This window comes from Ceratina calcarata, unplaced genomic scaffold (assembly GCF_001652005.2).
Source record: "Ceratina calcarata isolate Rehan_Ccalc_2016 unplaced genomic scaffold, ASM165200v1 scaffold390.2, whole genome shotgun sequence".
In the NCBI taxonomy this organism is placed as follows: Eukaryota; Metazoa; Arthropoda; class Insecta; order Hymenoptera; family Apidae; genus Ceratina; species Ceratina calcarata.
In genome coordinates, this window is record NW_017162324.1 from 419,031 (window position 1) to 430,875 (window position 11,845).

General features: G+C 39.9%; 1 protein-coding gene across 1 annotated transcript in view; it reads left to right on the forward strand.

The window, feature by feature from the left end:
* Positions 1–5,896: 5,896 nt before the first annotated feature.
* LOC108626271 (ras-related protein Rap-1) overlaps positions 5,897–11,845 on the forward strand; it is a 34,818-nt gene continuing 28,869 nt past the window's right edge. Inside the window, exon 1 of the mRNA XM_018026862.2 lies at positions 5,897–6,194. The gene's annotated coding sequence lies outside the window, so the exon portion shown is untranslated. The remainder of the gene's footprint in view (positions 6,195–11,845) is intronic.

Here is an 11,845-nt window from a genome sequence, read left to right on the forward strand (position 1 = left end):
AACAATTAAAACGAAAACATTTGCCTGACTTTTTGATATTTGACGACAAACGTGCCTACCATTTTTTTTTATAAAAGGATTCGTAGCAAATTCTGAAGAAATGACGTTGGGAACGGGAAAGACATGACCGGCAGTAATGCGAGGCAATCGCATCTATCAACGTCCGTGGCGCTCGTTTCACGCAAAATTTAACCCGTACACACGGTGGAAAATCAAAGCCTGTTCTTCGGAATTCGACTCGTCCTTCCTATCAATTTTTTCCTTACGCTTTTTTTTTACAAATCGTGGCAGTGAAACGAATCGAGATCATGAAGGACTTCTTTTGATGCCGAATCAGGCTTTCAATTTAATGAAATACACCTTCCATAAGTTTTACGACATACTCCGAAGTATATAATTAAATTAGATATTGAACGGTCACTTTTCATTGAAATCATTACTTGAAATACTTATATTCCTTTTATATTATTTCATATGAAGTACAACTTCAATGAAACTGTTCATCATTTATTAAACCTTCGATTCTGCCAGTAACTTTATTCTCTTTTCTAAACTTGAAACGAATGGCATTTCGAAAGTTTCTTAGCTTGGACCAGTAGCTTTATCTTTAATAAAACTCAAATGGTTTTTAATAACTCTTAGTCCAAGTCTTTTACAGTCACGTCGAGTATTCCGCAAAGTTTCCATATTGGATTTCTTTTATAATATTTAACGTATTCATTATTGATACAACGTGTGCTCAGTTCAACTGCGTTAACGGAGTATTTTATAATGTTAATACGTTCTCTGGATCACTCAACTTTTTGTACCTCACACTATTTTTAAACGTAATTCCATCTGAATTCTATCCTCGATCAATAATTGAATCTCGTTTCCATTAACCTTCTTTTTATATTATTTTACTTTTATTTATATATCCTTTTCCTTTTGCCATATATTTACTGCTTATGTTTTCATGTGAACTAAACAGATATTCGTTTATATTGTATTTTACAATAAATTTATTATTATTATTCTATTACATGGTTACATCTCTATGATTTTATTGTAATCTTTCAATTAGGATCATTACTGTGGAATATTTATCAAATTTGGAAACGTCCTAAAACTTATTGGTTAGCCAGGAATATTTGAGGGTGAGGAGTTGCGGGCCCTGGGCGTCTTGCGTCCAGGTCGACTGATAAGCTCGCAGCGCGTTCGACGGTATTTCAGCGCCGCTTTTCGAGGCTTGATTTCGCCCGAAGATGAGAGGAGATTGGAAATTCCATTCTGTCGCGTTTCGGTTTCAACGGCGTGTACCTCCGGATGAAAGGCATACCGTACGTTCAGTTTCGTTTGCTGTTTACGAGTGCACGATGCGTTCCTTTAATATTGAGAAATTTCGTCCTACATTGGACTATATTTTTGTTAAATTCTTCATGTTAAATTCTGTATACGTTCTGTTGTTTTAATTCAGATAAAAGGGAGCTGACCTTGATGAAATATGTATAGCTTGGGTGGAATGATTAAATTCTGTGGGGAGAAATATCTAATGTAACGAAATTTGTAAAAGCGTTCGTAAAAATCTTGTCAATGTGCTAAAATATCCAGAGGCGACTTCGTTTGATGCCTCTGTCCTTTAAGCAGGAAATATTCCACGGGTGCTGAATGAATTGAATACTTTCGCACCCATTTTTAGTAGAAAAAGTTTGAGCTCCATTGATCAACCATTCTAATCGGTTACTTGCTAAAGAGAAACTTTTGTCCGCATGAAATAAAGGAGTTATCGTATACAAATTGCCAGCCACGTATCACATAACGGTACACGTAACACCCTGTGCCGCGGGCGACACAGGATAAAAAAACAAACGTTTGCCGAGAATTTCCCGGTAAAAAAGCGACAAGGGCGACTGAGTTCGCATCCGTTTTTACATTTGTTTCCTTTTTTGGTAAAATGCAGACTGTCGTTCTATCTAAAAGCGTTCGGATTGGTTCTAAAACCGTTTTACCTCGAAGATTCGATAGTGTTTCATAGCGACACTTTATATGAGGCTTCTTAACTGTCCCGTAAGCTATTATTCGTTAATACTCTCCATTTAGTGATCGACCTCGCTCCTGTGAGTACTTATACTACTTAGAGGAAGCAACTAAGCCACGCTCGTAACATTAGTCTTCGCCACTTAAGTCTTCTTCGAGGTTGATGAAAACACAATGCAAGATGGAAGTCGAATTGTCAAATAAAGATTTCTGTCAAAATTGTTTGCTTTTTGATTATTTTATTTATCAAATGTAAACGTCTTGATACCATCTTAAATCGTGACGCAGTTTTTGCGTTTATAGAAAAGATGTCTACATTCCCTAAAACATTTGATTTATAAAAGTTTATTATAAATTTTAATATCACCGAATATTGCCTCTTTATTATATGTATTTTCAAATTCAACTGGATAAGATCTGATCTTAATGTGACTTACTAGTACCAAGCAAATCTGAAGTTCTATTTAAGAAAACGAAACGGTTTAGAAAGCGAAAGAACTGTGAATTTCAGAGGAATTATTAGTACTTGGTTTCTGTTATGGCGAAAGTTTAAAATGACCAGAATTATATTAAGATCGTACAATTCCGTCTCGTTTGGGGAAATTCTGTCTTCCGACTTCACCTGGCATTGGCATCTGGGAAATTCTTCCAGGAATTCACTACGGCGACTAGCAAACCGCGATCGAAATTTTATCTCATCGTAATTCCTCAAGCTGACAACTTCTCTCTCTCTCTCTCTCTCTCTCTCGCTTTCTCTCTCTCTCCCGCTCGATTCGCCTCGCATTGCGAGGGATCGCGACAAATACACGCCGGTCCTATTTTACGAGGTTTGCACATATTGTACACGGTTTCGTTATTGTACTATTTTTTTTGTAACTGTATAGAAGTCGATTTGTAGACCGTCGGCCATCGTACGGTATTTTCCTCTTTCGCAGAAGTGGAATATTTAAAGTTTCATTTGAAAACAAGTGCGCGCACACGTAGTTATCTATAATGCAAAACAAGAACCAGTTCCCCTACAAGTTGTTGTCTATTTGCGTTCACTGTTTATGCGTGTTTACCCGCGCGTGCGATCCGGAAATTGATGGATACGCGCCCAGGCTTTTTCACGTTTTATTGCTTTAATCGGGATAAAAGTTCGTGGGAGAGAAAATTTAGTTACGGCGACAGAGAATAATTATTCGGTGATGGATCGAGGTGAAAATTTAACAAAGAGATGGAGCGTTATACAGTCATTAATTACCCGGGAGATACAAGGAGCATGGGTCAATCGGCGATGATAACGGATCATAAATTTCGCAATTAAAACGGTAGTAGACCAAGGTCAGTCGTGGATGTATTCATTGAAATTTCATTATCACGTTTCACTACCCGCAGCAGAAAAAAATTTAGAGCAAGCATTGTGCGTGTCGGAGAAAACCTCCACTTCGTCTGCTTTATTTCACGCTATTCTACTTGCCTATCTTAATTTACTATACGATGCACGCTTGTTTATGAATTCATGTTTGCAACATCAACTCATTTGCATCATTAGCGTAAACTCGCGGCTGATTTAGCTGGTGATTATCATCAGCGCACGTATTTGTCCCGCAGGGGAAATCGAAAATTTAGTGCCACGTTTATTATTTCCGTTCTGAAATTTGTTAGAAAATTCTTTAGAAATGGTTACAATTTATATTCCTTACTCGAAACCCATTTACTTTTTGAAAAATTGAAGATTGTCGCGTTTGGTTGAATCGGTCGAGTAGTAGAGGTCCGTACGCGGTCGAGCGTGACGGGTCGCAAGGAATCGGGTCAAAAGCGGAGCGCAAAAGGAAATCCGGTCGTTCTCTGGAAAATGGATCGCCGATATTTGCCGACGTCGACTTTTTCCGGTGGACAGCGGCCGGGAAAACAAGTCGCTTCGATTTTTCGCTGTGTCCGAGTGTTACCGTCGAAAAACAATCGCCAAGAACCTTTTTTCCTAACGGAGACACGGCGAAGGGTTTCCCAATCCGAAAAGGGTAGCGAAAAGTAAACTTGCAGGTCTCCATCTTTTCGGAATGTAAATACCGGAGGGCCGCCCGGACAGGGAGAAAAAATAGTAGAATATACGAGTCGAAAAAACACATTTGGCTGGAGCAACAGTTTGCAAAAGTAACAGAGGACAGGTGAGCCGGGGAATATGCGCGTGGGCTGTCGGATGAGTTACTACTTACTTGGATAAAATGTAACGCGACTACGAAACCCGTTTGATCCGTGCGGACACAAAATTGGAAAACTTCCGACGAGCTGGTAAAATTGAATGAACATCCGTGGCCTGGTCGTTGCATCCGTGTGTACATATAACTGAGGTAAGAGTAACTTCAATCTCATCGAAGTTGGGTGTTACAAACATTAGACGCTGCCCCTCTGGAGCTTGGACAACGAAGATGAACAGCCGACGTGAAGTTTAAACTTGAACTCGTTTCAAACATAACGGAGTTGATATAAAAATAAAGTAAATGTCTCAATTCCGGTATAAAAATTGGGATAATTTTTTGTAATCGTCCTTTTACGAAGCTCAAAACATTGGAACGAATCTCACGATTCAGATAAGAAGAAAACGTGTTTATTGATAAGAACACGTTTCGGGGCCGAGGCCGAAGTTTGATTAGTTCGTGTAGGTAAATGGAGAGTGGTCGCGTCAAAACCGGGACGCGGGCTGAATTTCGTCCCGACACAAACTGTGACCCCGGTTTACTCATACCGTGCATCGCGTTTCCGGAGACGATCGAACGAAAAATCCGGGTGGAGTATATACACGTAACCGTTCGTATACATTATTTAGGGGGAAGGGTTTATGGAAGGTAACCTAGGCTAGAAATATTATCGTAGAAACGAGATAGGGCTCGATAGATCCACTCTATCGTGCACCGATAAATGATACGTTTATTTACATGGAAATGACGGTAATATTTGTTTGCTCCCCTTTTACGAAGATCGCGAGGCCTCATCTAAATTCGGGGTAAACAGCACTCAGCCCTGTACATTAAGAATTTCCCTGGCAACTGATCTCAACGATTGAATATTATACTTCCGGGTATATAAAAAAATATTCGAAAATTAGTAACGGTGAAAGAAAATAAGAAAGAAACACCAGCGTGAAATCGTACTAAACTAGTTCAACAGGCTCTAAGGGGCTAGACTCCAATAGCAGCGGGATAAGGTAGAATGCCAATGTTATGCACTACCTTAAACTAAACATTACAACGAATTTTATCTGAATTCACCGAGAAATAAAAATATAAAGTCGAACAGAGTAAATTGCACTTATTTTTCCTGGTTATTGATAGAAGAGAGCAAAAAGACGTCAGGAATTTATGTAATATATAATTTATGAAATTTATATAAATGTCACATAAGAACTTTTACGAAAGGTTAATGATCTAGATCATCATCAAGAATCATATTCGCGAAATCAAAACGGAGAGGATCGGAAGTTATTCAAACGGCTCTAAATATCAATGGCTGCCCCGAAATCACTATACTAGGCCATGTACAGTATCCTCAGAGACCTGCTCGATGGACATAAGCACATCTAGAGTAAATATTCGTGAAACATGCTGTGATGAAATAGCCGTGGTAATTAACGATAGATAGGAGTGGGCGCGAGTGACTGCGCGTCCTCCCAAAGGATACGACGCGACAGGAGCAGGAGCAGAAGCATTGACCCTTTCAGTTCAGGTGCAGCGTCAGGTGCAACGCGAGTGAATCAGGTACGGTGGACCGCGGGACAGAGAGGGGTGCAGCTAGCTGCAGTCTGAAATACGGTGAACGCGCATCGGTGGGGGAGTGCAGGTGGAAGAGAAGGTCGGAAGGTTAACAGAGCGCAGACGCCGACTAAAAGCATCGAGGATAGCGCCCGGCACGGCACTGGAGTACCGGACAGAGCTAGCTCGTCCGCAACAGCGTGTTCGTCTGGCAGCGAGTTGGGCCACTCACCAAGGGAACCACGAGCCACGTTCACCTGAACGTACGTCGACGCAAGCGTGTACCTATTCATAAACGCACGTCGGAGATTTTCAAACACGTCGCGAGCAGCATCGAACGGGGTCGAAATCGCGAGTTGCCGGCGAAGGACAGCTTCCCGCGCTACGAGTCCGACTCGATTTTCACCTGTTAACCGCAGCTCACTTCTTCCATAGGCCTGTGCTCAGGTAAGTGAAGTGAACGACAGTGTTTGAATACTAAGAAATTTTGAAAAATTAATGTAGATTTAGAAATAATTGTTTACGAATTTCATTCAAAATATAAAATCGTGTTTGGTATTCTCAAGAGAAATGTTTATTCAGTGGCAGCTAATTGTAGATGCATGTACAGTACATGTCTCAATTTCTGCTCACGTTACAATTTTCACTCACTGGCTAAAATTACAGAAAGAAAAACCAGTGAGCAGAAACTGAAACATTTACTATACTATAATTTTTATTAAATTGCATCTTCAAATAGTGGAAGAAAGCAGCAGCATACTAAGATACGATCAAAATTACGCAAACATTCCCAAATTTCAAATTTACTACAGCAAAGACATTACGTTATACGCATTAGACTTTGTAGTGGGATAAAGGTCTTTAATTTATTACGTCGACAACGTGTCGTGATGTATGTACCCGCATACGGGGGAGTAAAGAGAGACTCGGTGTCTTTGACCGGGGCGGACTGAGTGGTGAAAACTTTTCGGAAATTCCTCAAGGCTATATGCGAATTGCCCAAACGTCACAGTTTCATGGAATATTAACTCTGGCGCTGGGAGCTGGTACGAATCTCAATGAAACTCGAGACTACCACGCTTTACGCGATATTCTGCTTCATTGAATTTCACCCTCGGAACACGTTTTCCTCGTTTAAAGCTATTAATTTTCATAGAGATTGTGGCTCGTTGGTTCGATTACCGGCGCGCATCGGGAGCAGTTTGCTAGGCCGGAGAACGGCCACGAGTCTCTACGATGCGATATTAATGCTATTCTACCGCCACGGATGATGCATTCTGGAACATTATCCGGCTGCGTTTCAACAGGAAACAAGCCTCTAATCTTCCTACGCAGATTTTCACCAGATACTCGCACAACTGTGTCGATATCCAATCTGAATTTCAATTATCCACCGTTACGTCGCAGTAGACGAAGTTCCACGCCTCATCGGCGGTTCAATTTCGAAACAATTTCGTCTCGTCGTTTCTAAAACTTGTTCTCAATTTATTCTCGCGGGTGAAAAGCGACGAAAGGGAGACGCGGCCCCGCTTTCGTCTACCCAGAGACGAAATTAATGTAAGACGGAGAAACTCGATAAACAACGACTACGCAGCGAAGTTTACAGGTGCGTTTGTTCGAGTTCCTGCGAGCCAGTTAGTTTAATAACGACTTCTGTTTATCGCCTCCCGGGCAGCAGCAAATTTCACCGTTATTAAACTCAATGCTTGCCAGTTCATACAAAGAATCCGCCCTCTTACCATTACTAGACTCGCTTTTCGGAGGCGGGTAATTCCCTTTTCGACGACGATTTTCCAACAGCAAAGCTTCTCTACCGCACGGTTTCTCGATACACGGACTGAGTACAGCTTTTGGGCACGTACGCGTCGACGTTTCCTCATTTCCCTCCGGTCTTATCTGGGCAACTGTTCTGTCAGGTGTCGGAAATGGCATCGTAGATTGCGCCATTTACCAAAGTCACGAGGACTCGCAGCTTCCGCGAACGATGCGCCGCACGCGCGCTATTTTTAACGAATTACGCTCCAATGTATAAATCGTCAATTAACAAAACGTCGAATCCAATTAGATGAAAAAAAAACTGTGTTCGTAGACTAAATTGATACAATCTAATTTAATGATTTTATTAAAACTCGATAGAATTCTGTTATCAATACATTCATTCCTGTACTTCAACTACGTAGTAGTATGAACAGAAATAAAATGACAGACCAAACTCTCGATCTCAGAATTAACAAATATTGATTAGATCTCGTGTAGCAATGAGCGTTTTAAAAGCATTAAAGTATAATAAATAAAGTAAATCTTGCCACATGTAAATTATCCTGTAATATTATTAGGATAATTGTTAAACGCGAAAACATGTTATATAGCAAAGTTATATAACTCGTTAGTAATGCGAGAAGCCAAATGTTATATAGCATAATGTAATATAACATTTATTCTGTTATGTAGCAGATTATATGCTACCGTAACACAGTCATAAAACATTCTGTATCTCATTATTCTTAATGACGTGAAACATTCAGGATGTAATTTTGGCAGTAACTAGTACGTAATTTCATTGGAAGAACCGTCGTAAGTCTAAGCGAAAATTCTCTAATAATTTTAAATTCTTCTATCAAAATTCATAAGGAACGACCAGTATATATTTTTCAGCATACGATTGTTAATTTCAAAATAATAAGTTTACATACCCGGCTATCCACCAGTGAGAATATCGTTTCGTGGAATCGATAGCCATTCCTTTATTTTAACTTTGATTTCAAGCTTTCTTGGTTCGCAAGTGTGGCAGGGTCTGACCGCGAACCTTGTGGAGAAAAAGGGACGACCTCGGAATGCTATTTCGTTAACGGGTAGAACACACGCTGGATGCGCGCCACGTGTTGCAGTAAACCTTCGCCGGACCTCGCGCGATTAAAACGAACGTACCTTTAATGGACTTGTTACTCGTACCTCTTATTCTGATATAAAAACTCAAATAGTTGCTTCGTTTTTTATTCTTTAAATTCTCCGTGCATCGTCCTTATTAAATTTTCCTCGGTATTTTAATAAACAGACTGATTAAATTTTCTTATAATATTTCTCGTGGAAACAATTTTCAGTAGAACTTCTTGCGAAACAAATGGGTTTGTTGTTTCCGTTGAGCATTCACATTTATTTTTAAAGAGAGGTGCATATTCAATTTCCAGGTATAAAAATAAAATAGCAATTCAACATTCAGAGACACAGCAATTGTAGTCTTGGAATTATCTAAAGTGATTAAAAGCGTGAGGTGGCCCGAAACCGTCCACCTAATTCGACTAAGACGTACTAATTGGTCGCCACAAAGTTAAACGAACTCTGGAAATGGAAACCACCGTCCATTCGGAGTCGTCTGCATAGAAACACAACCGAATACCCAGGCCGGGAAGTTCCCTCGCGATCATCGCGGCGAACGGCCATTATCTCTTGGCCGGAACTCGAAACAAGTTCCCGAGGTCGACAAATAGACTGTGGAACTAGATAATAGGTTTTCCGGTATTCTTATTCTAATTACATTTGCCTTATCTCTCGAAACCTCCGACGTCATGACAGTCGACTTCCAACCAAGTTCCATCTCTATTTTTCGACGTACGTTCCGCGTAAACACACTGCTGCTCAATGACGCGGTAACATCGGCGTTGTTCATTTGTCCATCCGTCGAATTAATTAGTTCCCGGCTTAAGCACGCCCACGCTTAAGCAGCGCGTATTCCCACTTGGCCGCGTCACCTCGCGCAACTTACCTGTGGAAACCGTGTTTCTCTTTGTCCGTTTCCAGTGAGTTCTGCGCCACTTCAACAGTGGATTTTATCCCCTTTCGCGTAACAACGACGCCCGCACTGAATAACTTCCCCTGACTAGAGATACTTGTCCCGCCACCGAGCGTGCATGAGCACGCGGCTAGAGAACGTGTCGTACAAGCTTTCAACCGCATACTTCGCAGTCATAATTCGCCATTGCCGTGCAACCGTGTCGACAATTGACCTCCATCGCTCTTCCCTTTCCTCCGGGAAGCACACCGATGAGACGAACCGCGAACAATTTAATTTGAGAGCTGCCACTGTTGAAAATAACATTTAATCGTGTCGAAGTTCTACTTTTCGGAAAATCGAATCTCTTTATACCCAGCGATTGTGAATAAAAATTGACCCGCGAATTTTTCGCGTTTATAAACGCAGCAGGCAATAGATATTGCAGTGCTTATATCAAAAAATTGAAATACAGTTTTCAAATAGACTGCCATACCATTTCGTATAAAAACCAATCTATGAAAATGTTTGCAATAAATCTCCAATCTAGCGTTTAATGATTGCATATGAATCAAAATAATATTCGTTGGGATTCGATATCCCTGTCCTCATATTAAATTATTTGATGCGCAGCGGGATAATTATGATATGAAATCGTTTAGCGTAAGAGTATTAATTGGATCGAGTTGGCTAATAGACGTATCCGTGGTTTTGCGTGAGACATCTGTTGCGTCTGCCCTATAATGATCGCGGTACATTATAACCAGGTTTAGGCTGGGTCAGATAACGTCATTCAGTCGCGCAGCTCATAGCGATGACCGTTTCGACAAATCACGTTTGCAATACGCGTACAACTGTTGGGGTAGCTGCTGATACTATCCAGCGTGAATCGCATATAGAAGGAAGCTATATTTGCAACGCACTTTGTAACGCGATATCCATTCTATGAATTTTGATCGCGTTACATGGATGTACTAGATCAACAAAGGTGAATCCAATGTGCAGTTATACAGGGTGTCTCATTGATTTTGACATTTTGGTTTGTTCGCTATTGTTATAGCCAAAGAAATTTTAGTGGAGGCTTGAATGGAATCGAGTGGGATTCCTTTTGTTTTATTAATTTTTCGTGAGTGGATGTGTAAAGATCATATATAGGTCAACTTTGTTTTTCTAAATAAAACAAGGTATTTTTTAATGAACGTAGCTGGACATTCTTTATATAAAAGTACTTAGCTATGTATATCGATAAGCTTATAAGATATTTCAATTTGAATATCCTTCATTCTAAGGCATCATTACTGTCATACTAGTAAGGAAAGATTTTGAACAGTCAGAATTCGATTTTAATGAAATCTAGCAGGTTTCAAGAACAGTTAAAATTATTGGGATTGAGACACCCTGTATATTAAGACAAAACTCTTAAAACTCTGGATGAATCGTGTTCTGTTTTCTTTTATTAAGTATATGCCATGAGAGCAGCCCTACAAATCACTGAAAATGAAAGAGTAAACAAATGTATCATTCCCACGGGCTCTATAAATATTATTGACAGCTTGATACATCAGTAAACCAATAATTCAAGAAATCTTAAACAGGCTAAGTTCAATGAAGGAAAATAACACAGAAATCGTTTTGGCATGGATCCCATCTAATGTAGGCATTACAGGCAACGAAACTGCGGGTAAAATAGCCAAATCCGTTTCCACTATGTTTGCTCAAAATACCCTAATCTCAAATAAAGACTTTGAAAAATTTCAAATAAACAAAAATTCACACATTTCCAAAAGTTTGTACTATAAAGGAAGAACATATATAAAAACGCTTTGCTAATTGAACTAAACAAAAGAGACCAAATAATAATAACTCATCTAAGAATTGGTCACACAATATTAATGGCCATTTGATCCGCATGACACTCCAAGGAAATACACTTACTGTAATGTGGGTACAACAATTCATCATATTCTTCAAGACCATTACTAAGTAACCCAAGAAATTCATCAACATACTAACGTACTTCAAAAGCCCCTTAGTAATGGCAACTCACCTACAACAATTTCGTTCATTAACGACATTGGATTCAGAAATCTAATTTAAACTTCGTGATGATTTAAGACCTGATAGTCGTTGATAACCTGCGGCTATAAACTCCAAATGAAGAGAAGAAAGATGAATCCAAGAATAAAACCTCCTTGGTTCGACGATCCAACTTTGTTTACATGCCGGGTCACTATTACGAGCGGGACGCGGCCCATTAATAATTGATAGCATACCTTTATTTAGAGTTATGTACTTTTGCAAAGATCTCCCTCCAAGTTCGCGCTATACC